The sequence below is a fragment of the Entelurus aequoreus genome, linkage group LG20, assembly GCF_033978785.1.
Source record: "Entelurus aequoreus isolate RoL-2023_Sb linkage group LG20, RoL_Eaeq_v1.1, whole genome shotgun sequence".
Lineage (NCBI taxonomy): Eukaryota > Metazoa > Chordata > Actinopteri > Syngnathiformes > Syngnathidae > Entelurus > Entelurus aequoreus.
This window is the reverse complement of record NC_084750.1, coordinates 38939666-38963827: the sequence shown is the minus strand read 5'-3', so window position 1 is coordinate 38963827 and position 24162 is coordinate 38939666. Positions and strand designations below refer to the sequence as shown.

Genomic DNA, 24162 nt, shown 5'->3' with positions numbered 1-24162 from the left:
GCAAATAATGTGCCGTTGTTGAGTGTCAGTGCTGTCGAGAGCTCGGCAGAGTAACCGTGTAATACTCTTCCATATCAGTAGGTGGAAGCCGGTAGCTAATTGTTTTGTAGATGTCTGGAACACGTCGTGTGAGACAACGATGGTTTGTCATGATCACAATATGCAGGCGACAGCGGGAGGCAGCATGCAGGTAAAAAGGTATCTAATGCTTAAACCAAAAATAAAGAAAAGGTGAGTGCCCCTAAGAAAACGCATTAAAGCTTAGGGATGGGTATGTAGAACAAAACTAAAACTGATCGGGCTACTGTAGTGGATTGTCCGAAGCTTAAACAGGCAACAAAAGTAGTTTAGTACAACAAATTTATTTACCCATTATCAGAAGTACAGGTTGAATTAAGTTGGCCGTGCAGACAGACCACATGTTACTCTGGAGCAAACAAGACACACACAAGCCAAAATCACTCTCTAGTTCCGGTGTTCTGCCATTTTTTATATGTCTCTTGTGCGTCATTGTTTGTTATCTAATGCGTCAATGTCTTTTATCTAGTGCGTCAATGTCTTTTATCTAGTGCGTCAATGTCTTTGTTTTCCCTATCTGTTCCATAACAACTCGAATCCTTTAGACAGTCAACACATTCTGTAGACAGGTTGGCACGACTTAATATTCACTTTTGTCCCACTGGCACAGAATAGAAGAGAAATCAAATGAGCGTACATTCTTATTTGACATGCAATATAGGTCAAAGGTCAGAAATTCTACTACATACCCGCCTTCCAGGGTCTTAAGACCCTGGACCAAAACAATTTCTGATGTAGACCACTAATCTCTACCACAGATAGAGGCAAAAACCTCAATGTTTTTATACGAGGCAAAAATTCCGTCTATGACCCTCCTTCAGAGCGATCGCTGTTACCAGCCTGCAGTAAAACCATCTCACAGAACACAATTAGTGGCCTACCCTTTGATTTAGTAAAGGAATAACAAATACTTTGATCATGAACATCATTGAACATAAATAGATGAATGTATATAGACTTATGACTGTAAGACATTTGCAAAAATATTTTTCCCGGCATTTGCAATGGATGTAGTTACCAATATTGTTAATTACCAATTAATTTTGAACACACAACTGAATTTCGTATGAGTCCATGTCCGATTAGTGCTCGTATAGATGGCTCGGTGGTGCCTCAGGCTGGTGGCCTGCCGACACCTCGTTGGGCTTTTGGCTGCCTTGGTGAAGAAAGATATCCACTCAAACAGTCTGTCTCTGTCTCTTCTTGGGGTGTGGTTCAGTCCATTGGGCAGACTGTGCAATGGCATGTGCGCGCTGGCCGCTTTGGGGAAAACTCAGGTAGAGTTGGAGCTGTGGGGGCTTTGGGGAAGGCTGGGGCAGAGTATGGGGCGTGGGGCTTTGGTCCAGGCCCTCGGCTTGCTTCAGGGCCTCCTTCCACAGCTGCTGGCATCCCGACGGACACATATTGGCTGGCAACCTTAGTCGTTCTCGTCATTGCTGGCAAGGTGTAGTCTCTCCTCTCGGTTCCTTCCAGTCAGGTATCGGGTGTTGGTCCTGGATCGGCTTTGACCGTGCCCTCTTAGCGAGTGCAAGGGAATCTGGAGTGGCTGCTTTCATCCTCAAATCTGCACAGAGGAACTGGCACACAAATTCTACATTTTGCAAACTTACCATTTTGGTCTCATGATCTTTCCACCTTCCTAGGAAGCTGCTGGTCCTGAGAAGTGCTGATCTTGTGACTGAAGAAGATTAACCTGTTTTCTTAAAATAGGTGCCGTTGTTTGACCTAATCTTTTTGGGGAAACCATGTCGGGATATTAGATCATTCACAAAACATTTAATTACTGAATTGGCACCCTCCTTTGAGGTTGGGGTTGCTTCCGCCAACCACTGCAATTGTCAATCTAAATCATTACGTTCCTTTATCCTTGATCATATCGATTGATCATATTGATTAAATAAAACCTCAACACGCTCAAACTTGACCCAATCCAAACTCACCTCCCCCCTCTGTCCCTCTCACAGGGACAGTGTTAGTCGTAGTAATAGTAATAGTAATAGTAGTAGTAGTATTAGTAGTTTCAGAAACATCCAAGAAAAAGAAAAGGTAGCTGATAGTCAAGCGCAGCAAGAACAGAGGCGGAGGACAGGTCATGTTTGAGGTCACTGTTCGCTTTTGCAATAGTACTTTGATATTTTACAACACCTAGTGAATTATTGTGGCCTCAATAATTCACTAAATAGTTGTATTTAATTTAGTCTATCTATGATGGGACAATGCACAGAAACATTAAGTTCAGAAACAGATATGTTCTGTACCAGATTATATCTAAATAGCTACTTTCCATCTGTAGTCCCTGGCTACCTAAATTAAAGGGATCCAAAAATCAAGCAATAAAATTATGACACTAATTAATCATAATAAATATATACATTCATATTAATCAATAATTAATCAAAAATAATCATACTGTAGCATGTAATCAATTATAAGAAAAGTCACCAAATGCCCCTTCATGGACACATACTTACCATACAATACAACCACACCTTATTTACATCATCACACAAAGACAATACATGCTCTTGTTCACATCTGTCATCATTCGTAAAAACAACCAAGATTTTAACAGCCATACCTCAAAATGTACAACAAAAATGCTCTCATAGATAAATATAATACTCATTAAATTGATGTGTCAACATAATGCCCCTCTTAGTGACCGTCTGAGCAGCCTTGATTGCTCCAAAGCCACGTTTTAATTTCAAATTTTCTATTCCTTTTGTTATAACGTGGAGAAGGCTAATTGGTCTGTACATGTTCTGGTCTTCTTTATTTCCTGCTTTATGGATTTAATCATAGTAGCAGTTTCTCGACGTGGTAGGGAAAGTGTTTTCCGTTATTGATTTATTTATCGATCGTTGTTATACGAGCAATAATACAATCCTTATATGTTTTTAGGAAGATAGTGTCCAACCCATATATATATCTCTAGATCGTGAGTCTGATAATGCAGTGAAGATTTTGTTTAACTTTGTTTCATTTGTTAATTCTAAAATTAGTCCATCCTGAATAAATGACAATTATTTGCACTGATTTTGAGGGATTTTTTATTCAGGGTTTGTACAGACTGGATGAAATGTTCATTAAAATTATTACTTATGTCCAGACTGTCTGCGATAGTAGCGCCATTGATATTTAATGTTATAGTGTCGTTTCTTGTTTGCTCTCTTTCCGTAAGTTTGTATCTGGTTTTCCATAACTCTCTATTGTTCCCTTTTGCAGCTTTGATTAATTCTAAATGAAAGTCAGCCTTAGACTTCCGCATAAACATTGTAACTTTGTTCCTCCAAACTTTTAAAATCATACGATCTGTATTTAGACCTGTTATAATTGCTCTTATGAGAGCTGAGTCCTCGTGTCTTTATTAGAATCCAATGGTATTTTTATTTTAGCACTCTTCTTTCTGGTTTTGTATTCGTGTATTTACAGATGTTCTCTTTGATTTTTGTCATCCAATTGTAATTCTAGTAGAGCTGCTTATCATTTGTATCATGTAGAAGCCGTTTATAATATCCTTAAGTTTCTTTCTACGTGTTTTATTTAACCAGTCCAGATTAAAGTCCCCATGACGTTACTTCTTTCATACTATGCTGTTTGAGGATGTCTGAAAATGAATCAAGAAAAATGTCTTTAGCTGTGGTCGGTCGGTATACTACAATTACCTTGACATACATTTCTGAGGAAAATGTAATTTTAATTTCAACATACTCAAATTGATCTACTTTTAATGTTTTCTCTTTCATAAATCATAATTCCTCCCCCCTTTGTCACTCGATCTGTCTTTTCTGTAATCTTGTCCCCCGGGACATTAATTAGAACGAAAGGTGTTGTGGGTTTTAACCATGTCTCTGATAGACAAGGTAATCCGGATTAGAGTCTGACAGTAACTGCTGTATTTGTTCAGTATATTTACTGTGGTAGAAAGTTTAATAATGCGGACACGTTTGTTACTGAATACTTTCTACAGACTTCTGTCTCTCTGCGACTAAAATTATTTGATATGCTTAAATTTTGTTTTAGCTCAGCTGTTGTGTAGCTGCTAGCTCTTTGTAGCCTACAGCAGGAATGTCCAAATTGCAACCAATAGCTTTGTTTTTAACAGACAACCGAAATAATTGAAAATGTGGTATTTGCGTATCGGTTCAATCAGCGGCAGCTACGCCCTGTTTTATCATTTGACTTAAATTTTTGGTTTCGTAGGCAGGACAGAGGGAACAATGTGGGTCATTAGTTGTCCATCTTATACCATTCTAATTGTTGTAAGGATAGTTCACATGAGCGGCCATACCTTGAGTCCCACCATATATAAGAGTCAACAGGCTCCTATTATGAGTCGTCTAATTGGTGATCATACACTTTGGCGGTTTGGGTGGCAGGACACACGGACGCACCTCAGTCAGCCAGTGCTAGGACAGTTGGAGCAGTCCCCATCTTCCACTTGTTCCTGGGAGGCGTCCCCAGTAGTTGTCAGCTGATGTCGTGCTGTCAGGCAACATCAGGAAGTTCCTTCTGTGCAGTATTGAATTGTCAGGGCACAGTTCGTAAGCAGGTCATTACAAGGCGTGTGCAGGTTGACCACAAAGGAATGCTTCAAAGATTGTGTTGAACATTGTCCGTTGACACTTATGTCCAGCAGGGGTCTGTTTGTATCCTGCTGTTCGTCCTGCTGTAACACCTGTATTTTTTTTTTGTGAGCATGTTCTGGCTACAACTTTGGAGCTTGTCTTGTTCAGAGAAGTTGGCAGTCCCCCTGCTGCATATCCTTTCCACCCTCGGTTGACCTAACACAACCGTGACTACCACCCAAGTCCGTCTGTATGGTTTTACGTTTTGTTGAGGTTTTTTCCTCCAGAATTTGGAACTCAAAACATGTACACCCATCGTTTTCATATCCTCTCGGTTAGTTCAATTTTGCATATCACGTTTTAAAATTACAGTCTTAACTATCCCATTAATTGCTAATCAATAACCTTAATTCAAAGATTATACGTACTACTTCATGTGTATTTAAGTACCCTTTTAATTCACTTAAAGATTATCTATAAGTTAATTTAAACTATCATTTGTCTATCAGTAGGCGCTAGCAAGCTGTCATGCTTGCACTCTGACCTCCCGCTGTGCGTGATATTCTCCAAAACAAAAGAATGTATTTATTCACGTTTCTCCTTATCTTTCAGCTAAATCTTTTAATCTTTTAACTTTTAACGTCCGCAATGTTTTTATTTTTATTGTCTGCATTTTAATTTTGCTTTTATTTTCTTTTATTTCACTTTGTTGTCTGTGAAGCACTTTGAGTCTGCCCTTTCCTGGAAAAACGCCACACAAACAAAGCTGCCCCGCCTTGCCTTGCCTGTCTCCGACTGGTTATCCAACCTAGTCACAACAAACACACAAGGCCATGCTCTAAGCGCCAGGCTTAATCACACTTCTCCTCTTTTTAACACTTTACATATCGGCTCTTATTCTAATTATTAATGTAGGCTGTTATTTGTAATTATTATTCAACACTATTCACAGCAAACAGTTGTAAAGTTATAGTTATTCGCATTATACTCTCAAAATCTGTAGCTAACTGAAAGCTGTTGAGATTTGGTTTGCCTACTTCATCTCAGTGGCCTAGTGGTTAGAGTGTCCGCCCTGAGATCGGCAGGTCGCAAGTTCAAAACCCCGGCCGAGTCATACCAAAGACTATAAAAAATTTTGGGAGCCAAATCACCAAAAACGATTCCCGGGCGTATGGTATGGTGTACTGCAATGTCTAAATAAAACTATAAATTACTCCAAACTAAAATGTCAGACTGCACTTTAAAGTTACTTTTATTAAATTAATTTCCAAACTAACCACCACCACAGCAGACATCTTCCTCAATCCTATCCCAATACTCCCATAAATTAGAAAGGTGTTTCACAACAGTGGTTAAGTAGTTATTTTAAGTAATAGATCTCAATATGTAGAAATTAATAAGACTAAATTTGCCCTAGTGTTTGAATGTTGTCTGTCTATCTATCTGTGTTGGCCCTGTGATGAGGTGGCGACCTGTCCTGGGTCTAAAGTCAAATTGTGAAACAAAAATTAAAGTTGAATCAAGTGGAAATTGACAGAGTATATGAACTACATTCTTGAGAATAGTAATTGATCATTAATATGTTGGAAGCCGCATTTTGAACACATTAAAGAAAAATATCCAAATCCATTGCTATTCGGTATAAAGTTAAACACATGCTGAATAAGAAATGTCTGCACATGTTATATTATTCATTTATTTTTCCATATGTAATATTGTTTTGAAGTTTGGGGAAATGTTTATAGAAGAAATATAGAACCAATACTTAAACTTAAAAGGCTCATTTCAATATTACACAAAGCATTATTGTTATGATCATACCAATCAATTTTTATAAGTCATAATGTGTTAAATGTTCAGATAATTTAATTTGAAAACAATGGCAATTATGTTTCCGAGTAAAGAACAACAGCCTTGCAGTTTGTATTCTTAGCTTATTTACATTATGAGGAGAAAACTATCATTTACGGGGGATATTGATTTTTGAAATAGGTTAAGTAAAATAAAATAAAAACACAAATGTATTTCAGTTTTAGGAGTTAAATGATGTACCATCCTCAGTGATGAGCTGAACACATGTAGTTTTTTGTCATGGTTTTGGAGACCCTTGAAAAGTAAAGTTTTTTGAACATTATAAAATATAGTAACAATTACTTTCATCTTTTAACGTTGATGTTCCAGGTAATTTAATGTTCAGTAATTGTATATCATAGGCCAATATAAGCTTTGGCTTCCGCCTATTCTTTTTTCGGTCATTCTTTTTTCTTTTCTTTTCTGTGTGTAAATGTGTATGATCGTTAATATGTCTAATTTACTGTTAAACTGCTCACACAAATTGGTTGATGGTTGATTATATGACCAAAATAAACCTATTTCATTTATTCATTCATTATCTATCGCACTCATAGTTTTATTCCATTTTGCATGTAATTATTCCTATTGATTTCTTCCCATTTCACTCAAACAACTAACCAAACAAATAAACAAACTTGCAGCTAACCACAATCAACAGCATACCATTTACGAATACCTTCATTTGTCACTTTCTCATCTTTTCTTCACTTTCATTTTCCTTTGCAAACAACATCCTGTATCCATCTCTTCCTTACACTTCACCCAATGTTTCTATTTTCTGTTCTCCTAGAAACCATTCACATAACGTAAGGTTATAAACATCCTTTTCCCATATTTTCTCAAACCATCCTCTTCACCTTCCTTCTGTTTTTTCACCTGCTCTCTCTTCCTCTCTCTCTCACTTTCTCTCCTTCTCTCACAATACAAACACAATAATCCAAAATAATCAGTCTTATAAAAATAATTTTAGCTTTAGATATGATTTAGGGCAGTGGTTTTCAACCTTTTTTTCCCCCAGTAAAATAAAGAAATAAAATACAGCATAATGTCATCATTTTCTGATTTATTAAATTGTATAACAGTGCACCATATTGCTCATTTGTTGTGGTCTTACTTGACTTATTTGGACAAAAAAATATAAGAATAACTAAAACGTTTTAAAAATTAAACAAATGATTAAATTATAATAAAGATTTTTATACATACAATCAATCATCAACCTTCTTTGGATATTGCAATAGAGATCCATCTGGGCTCGTGAACTTAATCCTAAATATTTATTTTGTTGAAGAATTATTCTTCTATAATTATATTTATAAAGGATTTTGAATTGTCGCTATTTTAAAATATTTAAAATCTCAGGTACCCCTTGGCATACCTTCAAGTACCCCCCTTTTTTGTCCGGGCGGAAACACCATATCCTCCTTTGAGAACTACTGGTTTAGCCTATACAAAATCCTTTGTCTCATACATCATTTGACTGTACAACTCCTCTTTGGGGGTTGGGGGGGGGCTAGGATGACAGGGAATGCAAAACAATAACAGTGCAATACTTTTTTATATCATGGTCGTTAATGCCTAGTTTCTCTTATTTTACTGTTCTATTTTTATTCTCCTTGTAATATTTTTCTATTTTGTTTCCATTTATACCCTTATTAGTTACTGTTTACTTTTTACTTCTTCTTCCTGAGGGAACTCTCCTGAAGGAATCAATAACGTGTTATCTGTCTATCTATCTATCTATTACTAACCCGAGCACAATTCATGACGTCATGCTCATTTTGCAGACAGTTATTTCCATTTAGTTTTATTCTCTACATGTAATTCTACATGCACCAATGTCACATAGAAATGTGCTTTCTTTGTTATTTATTTACATTATTATTTCTGGTTTACTTGCTGTCTGTTTACTTAAGTTCTCATATTTTGGTCTGTCTTCCTTCTGATTAGAATTTGTTTAACGCTTCTCTACGTTTTGTTTTGACAATGGCGCTGAGTGTTGGCGACGCTTATCTGTACTTCTTCAGACTCTATGTTTCACAGTTTGCACAGATGCCCTTAGATGTATTAGAATATAAATTTAACTTTTATTTTATTGTGTGTTTATTCCTTAAAAAAATTAAAATGTCAATGTATAATCAATTTATCTGTATCAAATTTAAATTCAATATTATTAATTTATTTGTTGTATAACTATTAATTCAAAGTTACAATGTGTCCTAATCTATGATGTGCGTGCGTGTGTGTGTTTGTCTCAACTTCCACACAGGAACTGGATGGATCAGATAAGCAACAAGGCTGTTCAATACAGTATATTACACACATAATTAATGACTAATGAATTTAACAATGCTTCAATGTCCCAGTCCAAATGTATGTATTGATATTTAAATGTTTATTTATTCATATACAGTATATTTTATTTTTCCTATTATCAAAACCAACCTGTCAGCCTTCTCTTCAGATTGAGTACAGCTGTCCACTATATATATTTATATATAGTTTTTTATTTATTTATTTATTTATTCTTTAAACCTACCTCAATGCTAAACTAATCCAATGCTATGCTAACAGTGTCACACCTCTTCGGCCCAATGCCTCGTACAGCTGACACTCACACAGCCTCGCCACTTCTGACTCACTCTTATCTCAAAATGTCTCCCAGCTGAGACTCCTTTTTTTTTCTTCTTTATATGCGTCACACAGTCACTCACACAGAGAATTTACCAGCGAGCAAGAGCCTTTTTTCCCGTACTCAAAATCTCAGTGTGTAAAACAACTGTAATATCGCACAGTCACAATCACCAGTATAGTTAAAAACAAATTCAAATGACTGGAATTCGCTCGCAGCGCCAAAGAGGGGGAGCTTCCCTGCTTAGGCTGCTGCCTCCGCGATCCAACCTCTTGATAAGCGGAAGAAAATAATTATATGGATGGATCATTCACTCATGTGTTTTCTGTACATAACTTTGTCTATTTTCTCACACGCACACACAGTTTGGACAATTTCCCAACTTTTACAGATAGCGGGGCTGTGAGAAAAGCGTGAGGGGAGAGGTTGATTTTTTTCAGAGGGGAATTAAAACAGATACGAAACCAGGTGCTACACAAATGTTATTACAATACGCAGATATATATATATAAATTTAAAAAACACACATTTTTATCCCACAAACCACGCCCCCCTGGTCCGGACCAATATAAACAACTAATGCACGCATGCTTTTGTGGAATCGGCCGTCTCATATCACAAAAACCAGGTTCCATCATTGCTCATAAAACGGCGATTAACCCGTTTCATTGGAGCAGCACCTGCGTTATCCCTGACCAACACGGAAAAACCTGGCCTAACGCCCAGTAGGACCACGGGGAATCACCCTACAATCCTACAGACTCGTGTCTGGTCAGTCCATACAGTTTCACCAAGTTTCACCAAAGCTCTACCATATGCAGCCCGATCAATACCTGTCTATTTGCAGCAAATTTCCAAATTTGTCGTGACAGCTATACGCTCAGTTGATCTCCTTTACCGGAGTCAATGAGCGGTCACCTATAAGAGGCTTTTCCCACCGCTGCAGTTTCCACATAAACAGATATGTCGCACCTTCATAGACGTCATCAATTTGTATGGGCCAAATGTCACACCAGTTAGCAAATCTTGCCTATAATTTAGCTGTATCTAACTCTGGCTAACCTAATGTACTTGCAGAAAAAAGCATCCTCTGCCAACAACGACAGAGGATGAAGAGGTTAAAAGAAATTTTTCGTCTCACATCGTCTATGCTTCTACACTCCAAACCACCAAAATTCTAATAACAATCCCCTTATGTTAAAAACAAGAAATCACAAGTTTTCAACAAACACACAGACAAATGATCACATATAAAACAACTCAATCCAACCATAATTTACCCCATTCCAGGTTGTTTTTGGAGAACCTGACTAAACCTATCTTTTATCAAAAATAGATTCAGCAATTAGTCTTATCGATCCGATCTCTCCAGGCAGAAAATGTTTACACTTTAAAGCAAACTGCTTACCTTGTATTAGATGCGCGCGTGCAACACACTGTCTGCCTGACAGAGAGAGCGGGAGCGGCTGTCGACCTGTAGCTTCTAAACCATCCTGTTCGTGACGCCAATTTGTGTAGTGGATTGTCCGAAGCTTAAACAGGCAACAAAAGTAGTTTAGTACAACAAATTTATTTACCCATTATCAGAAGTACAGGTTGAATTAAGTTGGCCGTGCAGACAGACCACATGTTACTCCGGAGCAAACAAGACACACACAAGCCAAAATCACTCTCTAGTTCCGGTCTTCTGCCATTTTTTATATGTCTCTTGTGCGTCATTGTTTGTTATCTAATGCGTCAATGTCTTTTATCTAGTGCGTCAATGTCTTTGTTTTCCCTATCTGTTCCATAACAACTCGAATCCTTTAGACAGTCAACACATTCTGTAGACAGGTTGGCACGACTTAATATTCACTTTTGTCCCACTGGCACAGAATAGAAGAGAAATTAAATGAGCGTACATTCTTATTAGACATGCAATATAGGTCAAAGGTCAGAAATTCTACTACACTACAAAGTAACCAGATTCAGAATGCTGGACGACAGCAAAAACTTACAGCGTGTGAAGCAGCAGACGGCGTCCACAAAGTACATCCGTACATGACATGACAACAATGTCCACACAAAAAAAGATAGCAACAACTTAAATATTCTTGATTGCTAAAACAAAGCAGGTGTGGGGAATAGCGCTCAAAGGAAGACATGGAACTGCAACAGGAAAAGCCACCAAAATAGGAGCGCAAGACAAGAACTAAAACACTACACACAGGAAAACAGCAAAAAACTCCAAATATGTCAGGTCGTGACAGTACGCCTACTTTGAGACAAGAGCTATATTGATGCATGGTTGGTTATGGTTTGAATTCACATGCAACAATTGCGACAACGACTTTTTATTGTCTACTGACTTTCATTTTTTAATGATTTCTGCTGGTGGTGTGCCTTCGGATTTTTTCAATGAAAAAAATGCGCCTTGGCTCAAAAAAGGTTGAAAAACATTGGTTTAGTGGTATGATTCTCGCTTTGGGTGCGAGAGGTCCTGGGTTCAATTCCTGGACAAGCCCTAAGCAGTGATTCTTAACTCTAAGCTTATTTTTCCAAATTGCCCACCCTCAAGGGATCAATGAAAATGTATAAAATCAAAAACAGTGGGACCTCAATTTACAAACTCTAATTGTTTACGAAAGAGCTTGTAACCCTTAGTTTTTTTTTTTGCATCAAAATAGCCATTCCTTTAAATTAGTGGTAAAAGGCCAATATACTAACGTAGTTTTAGATTGTGTTCCCTGTTAAAATCTCACAATTCATGAGAATTTTTGTTGAAAGTGAATATTTTGTGGCTTGTTGGTCTAGTGGTATGATTCTCGCTTAGGGTGCGACAGGGCCTGGGTTCTATTCCTGGACAAGCCCTTAACAGTGCATTTGAACTCTCAGCTCAATTTTCCAAACAGCGCACACTCAAGGGATCGATGAAAATGTATAAAATAAAGTACAGTGGGACCTCAAATTACGAGCTCTAATTTTATTACGAAAGAGCTTGTAACCCTTAGTTCTTTTTTTGCATCAAAATAGCCATACCTTTAAATTAGTGGTAAAAGGCCAAAATACTAACATAGTTTTGGATTGTGTGCCTTGTTAAAATCTCACAATTCATGAGAATTTTTGTTGAAATCAGATTTTTTGGGGCTTGTTGGTGTAGTCGTATGATTCTCACTTTGGGTGCGACAGGTCCCGGGTTCAATTCCTGGACAAGCCCTAAGCTGTGATTCGAAACTCTAAGCTTAATTTTCTAAATTGCGCACCCTCAAGGGATCAATTAAAATGTTAAAAATCAAATACAGTGGGACCTCAATTTACAAACTCTAAATGTTTACGAAAGAGCTTGTAACCCTTAGTTCTTTTTTTTTTGCATCAAAATAGCCATACCTTTAAATTAATGGTAAAAGTGCAATATACTAACATAGTTTTAGATTGTGTTCCCTGTTAAAATCTCACAATTCATGTGAATATTTGTTGAAGGTGGATTATTGGGGCTTGTTGGTCTGGTCGTATGATTCCCGCTTAGGGTGTGAAAGGTCCCGGGTTCAATTCCCGGACAAGCCCTGAATGGTGCTTTGAACTCTCAGCTCAATTTTCCAAACTGGGCACACTCAAGGGATCAATGAAAATTGTAGTGAATCAATTTTTTTGTTAATAAAAGTGCAGTTACAGGTCTTCTGCACAGATAAAATATAAACTTTTTTGAGAATTTGGTGGAATTTTACATAGGGCTTGTTGGTCTAGTGGTATGATTCTCGCTTTGGGTGCGAGAGGTCCTGTGTTCAATTCCTGGACAAGCCCTAAGCAGTGATTCTAAACTCTAAGCTTAATTTTCCAAATTGCCCCCCCCTTAAGGAATCAATGAAAATGTATAAAATCAAATACAGTGGGACCTCAATTTACAAACTCTAATTGTTTACGAAAGAGCTTGTAACCCTTAGTTCTTTTTTTTGCATCAAAATAGCCATACCTTTAAATTAGTGGTAAAAGGCCAATATACAAACCTAGTTTTAGATTGTGTTCCTTGTTAAAATCTCACAATTCATGAGAATTTTTGTTGAAAGCTCATTTTTTGTGGCTTGTTGGTCTAGTCGTATAATTCTCGCTTAGGGTGCGAGAGGTCCCGGGTTCAATTCTCGGACAAGCCCTTAATGGTGCGTAGAACTCTCAGCTCAATTTTACAAACTGCGCACACTCAAGAGATCAATGAAAATTGTAGTGAATCAAATTTTACAAACTGTAATTGTTTACGAAAGAGCTTGTAACCCTTAGTTCTTTTTTTTGCATCAAAATAGCCATACCTTTAAATTAGTGGTAAAAGGCCAACATACAAACCTAGTTTTAGATTGTGTTCCTTGTTAAAATCTCACAATTCATGAGAATTTTTGTTGAAAGCTCATTTTTTGTGGCTTGTTGGTCTAGTCGTATAATTCTCGTTTAGGGTGCGAGAGGTCCCGGGTTCAATTCTCGGACAAGCCCTTAATGGTGCGTAGAATTCTCAGCTCAATTTTCCAAACTGCGCACACTCAAGGGGTCAATGAAAATTGTAGTGAATCAAAATTTTTGTTAATAAAAGTGCGGTTACAGGTCGTCTCCACCGATAAAATATAAACTTTTTTGAGAATTTGGTGGAATATAACATATTGTTATATTGTTGGTCTAGTGGTATGATTCTCGCTTAGGGTGTGAGAGGTCCCGGCTTCAATTCCTGGACAAGCCCTAAGCAGTGATTCTAAACTCTAAGCTTAATTTTCCAAATTTTCCCCCCTCAAGGGATCAATGAAAATGTAGTAGAATTTCTGACCTTTGACCTATATTGCATGTCTGTCAAGAATGTATGCTCATTTTGATTTCTCTTCTATTCTGTGGGACAAAAGTGAATTTTAAGTCATGCCAACCTGTCTACAGAATGTGTTGACTGTCTAAAGGATTCGAGTTGTTATGGAACAGATATGGAAAACAAAAAAGACATTGACGCACTAACAAGAGAGATAAGAAAGGAATAAAGTCAAACGAAGAGAGTGTTTTGGTAGCCATTATTCCATGCTGTCGGGCGCGCCCAGGGGAAAACTTTCTGTGTGCTCGACAACTCAACCCAACCATTGTACCATTTGATTATGAGTAAAATAAAACTCGTGTGTTAAATCTACTTTGGTTCTCATTGACAACCTGGACTTTCCACTACACAAATTGGCGTCACGAACTAGGATGGTCCAGAACTCTGCAAGTCAACATCCGCTCCCGGCTTCTCTCTCAGGCAGACAACGCTTGCACGCGCGCATCTAATACAAGGTAAGCTATTTTGCTTATTGTGTTAAAGTTATCTGTCTGAAGAGAAACGGGATCGGTAAGACGAAAAATGAATTTTTTTTCCCATAAAAGATAGGCCTAGCAGGTTCTCCAAAAACAACCTAGACTGGGGCATGTGTTGGTTGGCTTGAGTTGTTTTATATGTGATCATTTGTCTGTGTGTTTGTTGAAAACTTGTGATTTCTTGTTTTTAGCTATAAGGGGATTGTTAATAGAATTATTGGTGGTTTGGAGTGTTTTTGAAGCATAGACGATGTGAGACGAAAAATTTCTTTTAACCTCTTCATCCTCTGTCGTTGTTGGCAGAGGATGCTTTTTTCTGCAAGTACATTAGGTTAGCCGGAGTTGGACACAGCGAAATTTAAGGCAAGGTTGGCTAACTGCTGTGACATTTGGCCCACACAAATTTATGACGTCTATGAAGGTCCTACGTATCTGTCTATGTGGAAGCTGCAGCCGGGTAAAAAGCCTGATATAAGGTGATCGTTCAGTGACTCCGGTAAAGGAGATCAACTGAACCAAGTTGTCACGAATTTGGAAATTTGCTGCAGTATAGATGGATAGAGTTAAGGGCTCCATATGGTAGAGCCTTGGTGAAACTATATGGACTGACCAGACACGATGTACGGTAGGATTGGTGGGTGATTCCTGGTGATTCTACAGCGCCTTAGGCCGGTTATCCGTGTTGGTCAGGAAGGAAAAGCAGGGTTTGCTCCGCTAAACGGGTTAATCGCCGTTATATGAGTAAGAATGACCTGCGTGTGTGTGTTATGAGACGGCCGATTCCACAAAAGCACGCGTGCAAAGTTGTTTATATTGGTCCGGACCAGGGGGGAGTGGTTTGTGGGATAAAAATGTGTGTTTTTTAAATTTATATATATATATATCTGCGTATTGTAATAACATTTGTGTAACACCTGGTTTCTTATCTGTTTTAATTCCCCTCTGAAAAGATCAACCTCTCCCCTCACGCTTTTTTCGCACCCACGCTGATCTGCAAGAGCTGGGAAATTGTCCAAAATGTGTGTGCTTGTGAGAAAATAGACAAAGTTATGTACAGAAAACATATGAGTGAATGATCCATCCATACAATTATCTTCTTCCGCTTATCAAGAGGTTGGATCGCGGAGGCAGCAGCCTAAGCAGGGAAGCTCCCCCTCTTTGGCGCTGCGAGCGAATTCCAGTCACTTGAATTTGTTTTTAACTATACTGGTGATTGTGACTGTGCGATATTATAGTTGTAAGAAGGCACTGAGATTTTGAGTTCGGAAAAAAGGCTCTCGCTCGCTGGTAAATTCTCTGTGTGTGAGTGTGTGTGTGACGCGTATAAAAAAAAAGGAGTCTCAGCTGGGAGACATTTTAAGATAAGGGATGTGTGCGTGTGACGAGGCTGTGTGAGTGACAGCTGCGTGAGGCGTGGGCCGAAGAGGTGTGACACTGTTAGCATAGCATTAAGCTACGTTAGCATTGAGTTAGCATAGCATTGGATTAGATTAGCATTGAGCTAGTTTAAAAATATATATATATATATATATATATATATATATATATATATATATATATATATATATATATAGTGGACAGCTGTACTCAATCTGAAGAGAAGGCTGACAGGTTGGTTTTGATAATAGGAAAAATAAAATATACTGTATATGAATAAATAAACATTTAAATATCAATACATACATTTGGACTGGGACATTTAAGCATTGTTAAATTCATTAGTCATTAATTATGTGTGTAATATACTGTATTGAACAGCCATGTTGCTTATCTGATCCATCCAGTTCCTGTGTGGAAGTTGAGACAAACACACACACGCACATCATAGAGTAGGACACATTGTAACTTTGAATTAATAGTTATACAACAAATAAATTAATAATATTGAATTTAAATTTGATAAAGATAAATTTATTATACATTGACATTTTAATTTTTTTTAGGAATAAACACACAATAAAATAAAAGTTACATTTATATTCTAAAACATCTAAGGGCATCTGTGCAAACTGTGAAACATAGAGTCTGAAGAAGTACAGATAAGAGTCGCCAACACTCAGCGCCATAGTCAAAACAAAACGTAGAGAAGCGTTAAACAAATTCTGATCAGAAGGAAGACAGACCAAAATATGAGAACTTTAGTAAACAGACAGCAAGTAAACCAGAAATAATAATGTAAATAAATAACAAAGAAAGCAAATTTCTATGTGACATTGGTGCATGTAGAATTACATGTAGAGAATAAAACTAAATGGAAATAACTGTCTGCAAGATGAGCATGACGTCATGAATTGTGCTCGGGTTAGTAATAGATAGATAGATAGACAGATAAAACGTTATTGATTCCTTCAGGAGAGTTCCCTCAGGAAGAAGAAGTACAAAGTAAACAGTAACTAATAAGGGTATAAATGGAAACAAAATAGAAAAATATTACAAGGAGAATAAAAAGAGAACAGTAAAATAAGAATATAATAAGAGAAACTAGGCATTAACGACCATGATATAAAAAAGTATTGTACTGTTATTGTTTTGCATTCCCTGTCATCCTAGCCCCCCCAAAGAGGAGTTGTACAGTCTAACTGATGTGTGGGAAAAAGGATTCTTTATAGTCTAAATCAGTAGTTCTCAAAGGAGGGGGGTACCTGAGATTTTAAATATTTTAAAATAGCGACAATTCAAAATCCTTTATAAATATAATTATAGAAGAATAATTCTTCAACAAAATAAATATTTAGAATTAAGTTCACGAGCCCAGATGGATCTCTATTACAATATCCAAAGAAGGTTGATGATTGATTATATGTATAGAAATCTTTATTATAATTTAATCACTTATTTAATTTTTAAAACGTTTTAGTTATTCTTATATTTTTTTTGTCCAAATAAGTCAAGTAAGACCACAACAAATGAGCAATATGGTGCACTGTTATACAATTTAATAAATCAGAAAATGATGACATTTTGCTGTATTTTATTTCTTTATTTTACTGGGAAAAAAGGTTGAAAACCACTGCCCTAAATCATATCTAAAGCTAAAATTATTTTATAAGACTGATTATTTTGGATTATTGTGTTTGTATTGTGAGAGAAGGAGAGAGGGTGAGAGAGAGAGGAAGAGAGAGCAGGTGAAGGAAGATTGTGGGTGAAGAGGATGGTTTGAGAAAATATGGGAAAAGGATGTTTATAACCTTACGTTATGTGAATGGTTTCTAGGAGAACAGAAAATAGAAACATTGGGTGAAGTGTAAGGAAGAGATGGATACAGGATGTTGTTTGTAAAGGAAAACGAAAGTGAAGAAAAGATGAGAAAGTGACAAATGAAGGTATTCGTAAATGGTATGCTGTTGATTGTGGTTAGCTGCAAGTTTGTTTATTTGTTTGTTTAGTTGTTTGAGTGAAATGGGAAGAAATCAATAGGAATAATTAGATGCAAAATGGAATAAAACTAGGAGTGCGATAGAAAATGAATGAATAAATGAAATAAGTTCATTTTGGTCATATAATCAACCATCAGTCAATCGATCAGTGTTTGTTTGTATGGCCCTGGATCACGGGTGTCTCAAAGGACTGTACAAGCCACAACGACATCGGCCTATCCTATACATTCACTGAACATTAAATTACCTGGAACATCAACGTTAAAAGAGAAAGTATTAACCCCTTATTTTGCAAGTCTGACCATTTTCCTCCAGCAGAGGGCGGTGCACACCAGACATTTTTGACACATGACAATTATAGGGGCCTACTTTAATATAAGTCTCTTGCCGATGCATACATGCAAGCCACTGTTGATCTTGTTTCCCACCTGTACCTCCGGGAGGGAACCTTTGGCCAAACACTTTGGACAAAGTTAACCCTGATATACACGGTGCCAAAAACAACATATGGCAGGACATTTTTTTCTTCCCATGCAAAATAGGGCTAATGACAGAGCAACAAGGAAACGACTACTTAAATTACAGATCGCTGAAGATAAAAAGTGAAAAGAACCAAAAGGTCAAAGATCAGCTAGGGTATATGCAGCAGTGGGTGACCTTGCTTTTGAGTTCCAACAGGTGGAGGAAAGAATCCTCAACAGACGTGCGGTTGGACTCGGGTGGTGGACAACACGATGCTTCAAAGCCGGTCTGGGGTAGACACTGTTTCGGCTGTGACCAGCCTGGTCACTGGAGTCGTGACTGTCCGAACATTTCCGAACAGGAAAGGTTCCGTCGTGCCAACAAACGAACACGAAGGCGTGTAAGAGGACGCCCACATCAGGAGCCGCAGCAGGAGGTACCGACAGGACCCCTGCTGGACATGAGTGTCAACGGACAATTTTATCAGCCACCCAGTCGATTCTGAATGCAGAGGTACAAAAAAAAACTGTGTGCTTCCTCTTTAAAGGTCGAAGGCTTCGCTGGGGTCACAAGAAGGTTACCTGTCACCAAACCTCTTCCGGTTCAGATTGCTGGACCTCCTTTACAGACTGTACCCTGACATTCAAATCACAAAGAAGGAACATTCCTGGTGTTACCTGACAGCTCAACCACCCAGCTGCGACACCACTACCAAGACTCCTCCATGAGCTCATACCACAGCCTGAAACAACAGGAATGGCTGACATCCAACTGCTCTAACAGTGAAAACCCTGACTGACTGAGATGCTTCCGTGTGTTCTGCCACCCGACTCGCCATATGTTATGATTATTTATATATGTTGGAACTCAAGGTGTGGCTGCTCATGTTGACCTATCTTTGCAACAGCTAGCATGGTATAAGATGGACACAATAGTGTCCCACATTGTTCCCTTGCTCTCTGTCTCGCCTACAAAACCAAAGAACTTAGGTCCAATGATAAGACACGGCGTAGCTGCCAAACATTACACCGACACCCAAATACCACATTTTCAATTGTTTAGGTTTAGCCCATGGTTATGTTAAACACATAACTATGGGCTGCACTTTAGATACCTGTAGGCTACGAGGAGCTAGCAGCTACACAACAGCTGAGCTAAAACGACACATTACACATTTAAGCATATCAAATATTTATAGTTGCTTATTACATACACAAAGTCGCAGAGAGACAGAAGTCTGTAGAAAGTATTCAGTAACAAACGTGTCCGCATTATTAAACTTTCTACCACAGGAAACATACTGAACAAAGACAGCAGTTACTGTCAGACTCTAATCCGGATTACTTTGTCTATCAGAGACATGGTTAAAACCCACAACACCTTTCGTTCTAATTAATGTCCCAGGGGACAAGATTACAGAAAAGACAGATCGAGTGACAAAGGGGGGAGGAATTATGATTTATGAAAGAGAAAACATTAAAAGTAGATCAATTTGAGAATGTTAAAATTTAATTTAATTTAATTTTCCTCAGAAATGTATTTCAAGGTAATTGTAGTATACCGACCGACCACAGCTAAAGACATTTTTCTCGATTCATTTTCAGACATCCTCAAACAGCATAGTATGAAAGAATTGAACGTCATGGGGGACGTTAAGCTGGACTGGTTAAATAAGACGCGTAGAAAGAAACTTAAGGATATTATAAACGGCTTCTACATGATACAAAGGATAAGCAGCCCTACTAGAATTACAATTGGATGCCAAAAATCAAAGAGATCATCTGTAAATACACGAATACAAAACCAGAAAGAAGAGTGCTAAAATAAAAATACCTTGGAATAATAAAACAATTTGGATTCTAATAAGACATGAGGACTCAGCTCTCATAAGAGCAATTATAACAGGTCTAAATACAGATCGTATGATTTTAAAAGTTTTGAGGAACAAAGTTACAATGTTTATGCGGAAGTCTAAGGCTGACTTTCACTTAGAATTAATCAAAGCTGCAAAAGGGAACATTAGAAAGTTATGGAAAACCAGATACAAACTTACGGAAAGAGAGCAAACAAGTAACAACACTATAACATTAAATATCAATGGCGCTACTATCGCAGACAGTCTGGACATAAGTAATAATTTTAATGAACATTTCATCCAGTCTGTACAAACCCTGAATAAAAAATCCCTCAAAATCAGTGCAAATAATTGTCATTTATTCAGGATGGACTAATTTTAGAATTAACAAAATGAAACAAAGTTAAACAAAATCTTCACTGCATTATCAGACCCACGATCTAGAGATATATATATGGGTTGGACACTATCTTCCTAAAAACATGTAAGGATTGTATTATTGCTCGTATAACAACAATTGATAAATAAATCAATAACGGAAAACACTTTCCCTACCACGTCGAGAAACTGCTACTATAATTAAATCCATGAAGCAGTAAATAAAGAAGACCAGAACATGTACAGACCAATTAGCCTTCTCCCCGTTATAACAAAAGGAATAGAACATTTGAAGTCAAAAAGTGGCTTTGGAGCAATCAAGGCTGCTCACACGGTCACTAAGAGGGGCATTATGTAGACACATCAATTTAATGAGTATTGTATTTATCCATGAGAGCATTTTTGTTGTAAATTGTGAGGTATGGCTGTTAAAATCTTGGTTGTTGTTACGAATGATGACAGATGTGAACAAGAGCATGTGTTGTCTTTGTGTGATGATTTAAATAAGGTGTGGTTGTATTGTATATTAAGAATGTGTCCATGAAGGGGCATTTTATGACTTTTACTAAATTTGATTACATGCTACAGTATGATTATTTTTTTATTAATTATTGATTATTATGAATGTATATATTTATTATGATTAATTAGTGTCATAATTTATTGCTTGATTTTTGGATCCCTTTAATTTAGGTAGCCAGGGACTGCAGATGGAAAGTAGCTATTTAGATATAATCTAGTACAGAACATATCTGTTTCTGAACTTAATGTTTCTGTGCATTGTCCCATCATAGATAGACTAAATTAAATACAACTATTTAGTGAATTATTGAGGCCACAATAATTCACTAGGTGTTGTAAAATATCAAAGTACTATTGCAAAAGCGAACAGTGACCTCAAACATGACCTGTCCTCCGCCTCTGTTCTTGCTGCACTTGACTATCAGCTGTCTTTTCTTTTTCTTGGATGTTTCTGAAACTACTACTACTACCACTACTACTACTACCACTACTACCACTACTACTACTATTACTATTACTACGACTAACACTGTCCCTGTTTCAGGGACAGAGGGGGGAGGTGAATTTGGATTGGGTCAAGTTTGAGCGTGTTGAGGTTTTATTTAATCGATATGATCAATTCGGTACAAGGATAAAGGAACGTAATTATTTAGATTGACAAGTGCAGTGGTTGGTGGAAGCAACCCCAACCTCAAAGGAGAATGCCAATTCAGTAATTAAATGTTTTGTGAATGATCTAATATCCCGACATGGTTTCCCCAAAAAGATTAGGTCAAACAACGGCACCCATTTTAAGAAAACAGGTTATCGTCTTCAGTCACAAGATCAGCACTTCTCAGGACCAGCAGCTTCCTAGGAAGGCGGAAAGACCATGAGACCAAAATGGTAAGTTTGCAAAATGTAGAATTTGTGTGCCAGTTCCTCTGTGCAGATTTGAGGATGAAAGCAGCCACCCCAGATTCCCTTGCACTCGCTAAGAGGGGCACGGTCAAAGCCAATCCAAGACCAACACCCGATACCGGACTGGGAGGATCCCCAAGGAGAGAAAACACCTAGCCAGCAACGATGCGTCCATCGGGACTCCAGCAGCTGTGGAAAGGAGGTGTCGGGAGTGCCGAAGTGGCGTGGAGGCTTTGAAGCAAGCCGAGGGCCTGGACCAAAGCCCCAACACCCCATACTTTGCCCCAGCCTTCACCAAAGCCCCCATGACCCCAAACTCTATCTCAGCTTTCCCTAATTTTGGCCAGCACGCACCGGCCACTGAACAGTCTGCCCGATGGACTGAGCCACACCCCAAAGAGAGACAGACTGTTTGAGTGGATCTCCTTCTCCACCAAGGCTGGCCACCAACTCGAGGCACCATCTGTTAGTCTATACGAGGACTAATCGAGCATGGACTCATACGAAATTCAGTGTTGTGTACAAAATCAATTGGTAATCAACAATATTGGTAACTACATTCATTGCAAATGCCGGGAAAAATAATAATGCAACAGCTTACAGTCATAAGTCTATATTCATTCTAAACCAGATCTTGTTTGATTCATTATTAATGTGAAAATACATCTTGAATAAGCATATATATATATATTCATCTAATTATGTTCAATGATGTTCATGATCAAAGTATTCTGGTATTACGTTACTAAATCAAAGGGTAGGCCACTAATTGTGTTCTGTGAGATGGTTTTACTGCAGGCTGGTAACAGCGATCGCTCTGAAGGAGGGTCATAGACGGAATTTTTGCCTCGTATAAAAACATTGAGGTTTTTGCCTCTATCTGTGGTAGAGATTTAACTTAGTGGTCTACATCAGAAATTGTTTTGGTCCAGGGTCTTAAGACCCTGGAAGGCGGGTATGTAGTAGAATTTCTGACCTTTGACCTATATTGCATGTCTGTCAAGAATGTATGCTCATTTTGATTTCTCTTCTATTCTGTGGGACAAAAGTGAATTTTAAGTCATGCCAACCTGTCTACAGAATGTGTTGACTGTCTAAAGGATTCGAGTTGTTATGGAACAGATAGGGAAAACAAAAAAGACATTGACGCAATAACAAGAGAGATAAGAAAGGGATAAAGTCAAACGAAGAGAGTGTTTTGGTAGCCATTATTCCATGCTGTCGGGCGCGCCCGGGGGAAAACTTTCTGTGTGCTCGACAACTCAACCCAACCATTGTACCATTTGATTATGAGTAAAATAAAACTCGTGTGTTGAATCTACTTTGGTTCTCATTGACAACCTGGACTTTCCACTACAAAAATGTATAAAATCAAATACAGTGGGACCTCAATTTACAAACTCTAATTGTTTACGAAAGAGCTTGTAACCCTTAGTTCTTTTTTTTGTATCAAAATAGCCATACCTTTAAATTAGTGGTAAAAGGCCAATATACTAACGTAGTTTTAGATTGTGTTCCCTGTTAAAATCCCACAAGTCATGAGAATTTTTGTTGAATGCTCATTTTTTTGTGGCTTGTTGGTCTGGTCGTATGATTCTCGGTTAGGGTGCGAGAGGTCCCGTGTTCACTTCCCGGACAAGCCCTTAACAGTGCTTTTGAACTCTCAGCTCAATTTTCCAAACTACGCACACTCAAGGGATCAATGACAATGTATAAAATCAAGTACAGTGGGACCTCAAATTACGAGCTCTAATTGACTACGAAAGAGTTTGTAACCCTTAGTTCTTTTTTTTTGCATCAAAATAGCCATACCTTTAAATTAGTGGTAAAAGGCCAATATACTAACATAGTTTTGAATTGTGTTCCTTGTTAAAATCTCACAATTCATGAGAACTTTTGTTGAAAATAGATTTTTCGGGGCTTGTTGGTCTAGTCGTATGATTTTCGCTTTGGGTGCGAGAGGTCCCAGGTTCAATTCCTGGACAAGCCCTAAGCTGTGATTCGAAACTCTAAGCTTAATTTTCTAAATTGCACACCCTCAAGGGATCAATGAAAATTTTAAAAATCAAATACAGTGGGACCTCAATTTACAAACTCTAAATGTTTACGAAAGAGCTTGTAACCCTTAGTTCTTTTTTTTTTTTTTGCATCAAAATAGCCATAACTTTAAATTAATGGTAAAAGTGCAATGTACTAACGTAGTTATAGATTGTGTTCCCTGTTAAAATCTCACAATTCATGAGA

The 24162-nt window shown here is 37.7% G+C and overlaps 1 protein-coding gene and 1 non-coding gene across 2 annotated transcripts in view; both read left to right on the top strand.

The window, feature by feature from the left end:
- LOC133635735 (uncharacterized) overlaps positions 1-21848 on the top strand; it is an 83981-nt gene extending 62133 nt beyond the window's left edge. The window contains exon 4 of the mRNA XM_062028985.1: positions 21785-21848. The gene's annotated coding sequence lies outside the window, so the exon portion shown is untranslated. The remainder of the gene's footprint in view (positions 1-21784) is intronic.
- A 1988-nt stretch (positions 21849-23836) lies between these two features.
- Positions 23837-23908, top strand: trnap-ugg (transfer RNA proline (anticodon UGG)). The gene has a single exon. It is a non-coding gene; the product is annotated as a tRNA-Pro (tRNA).
- Positions 23909-24162: the final 254 nt, after the last annotated feature.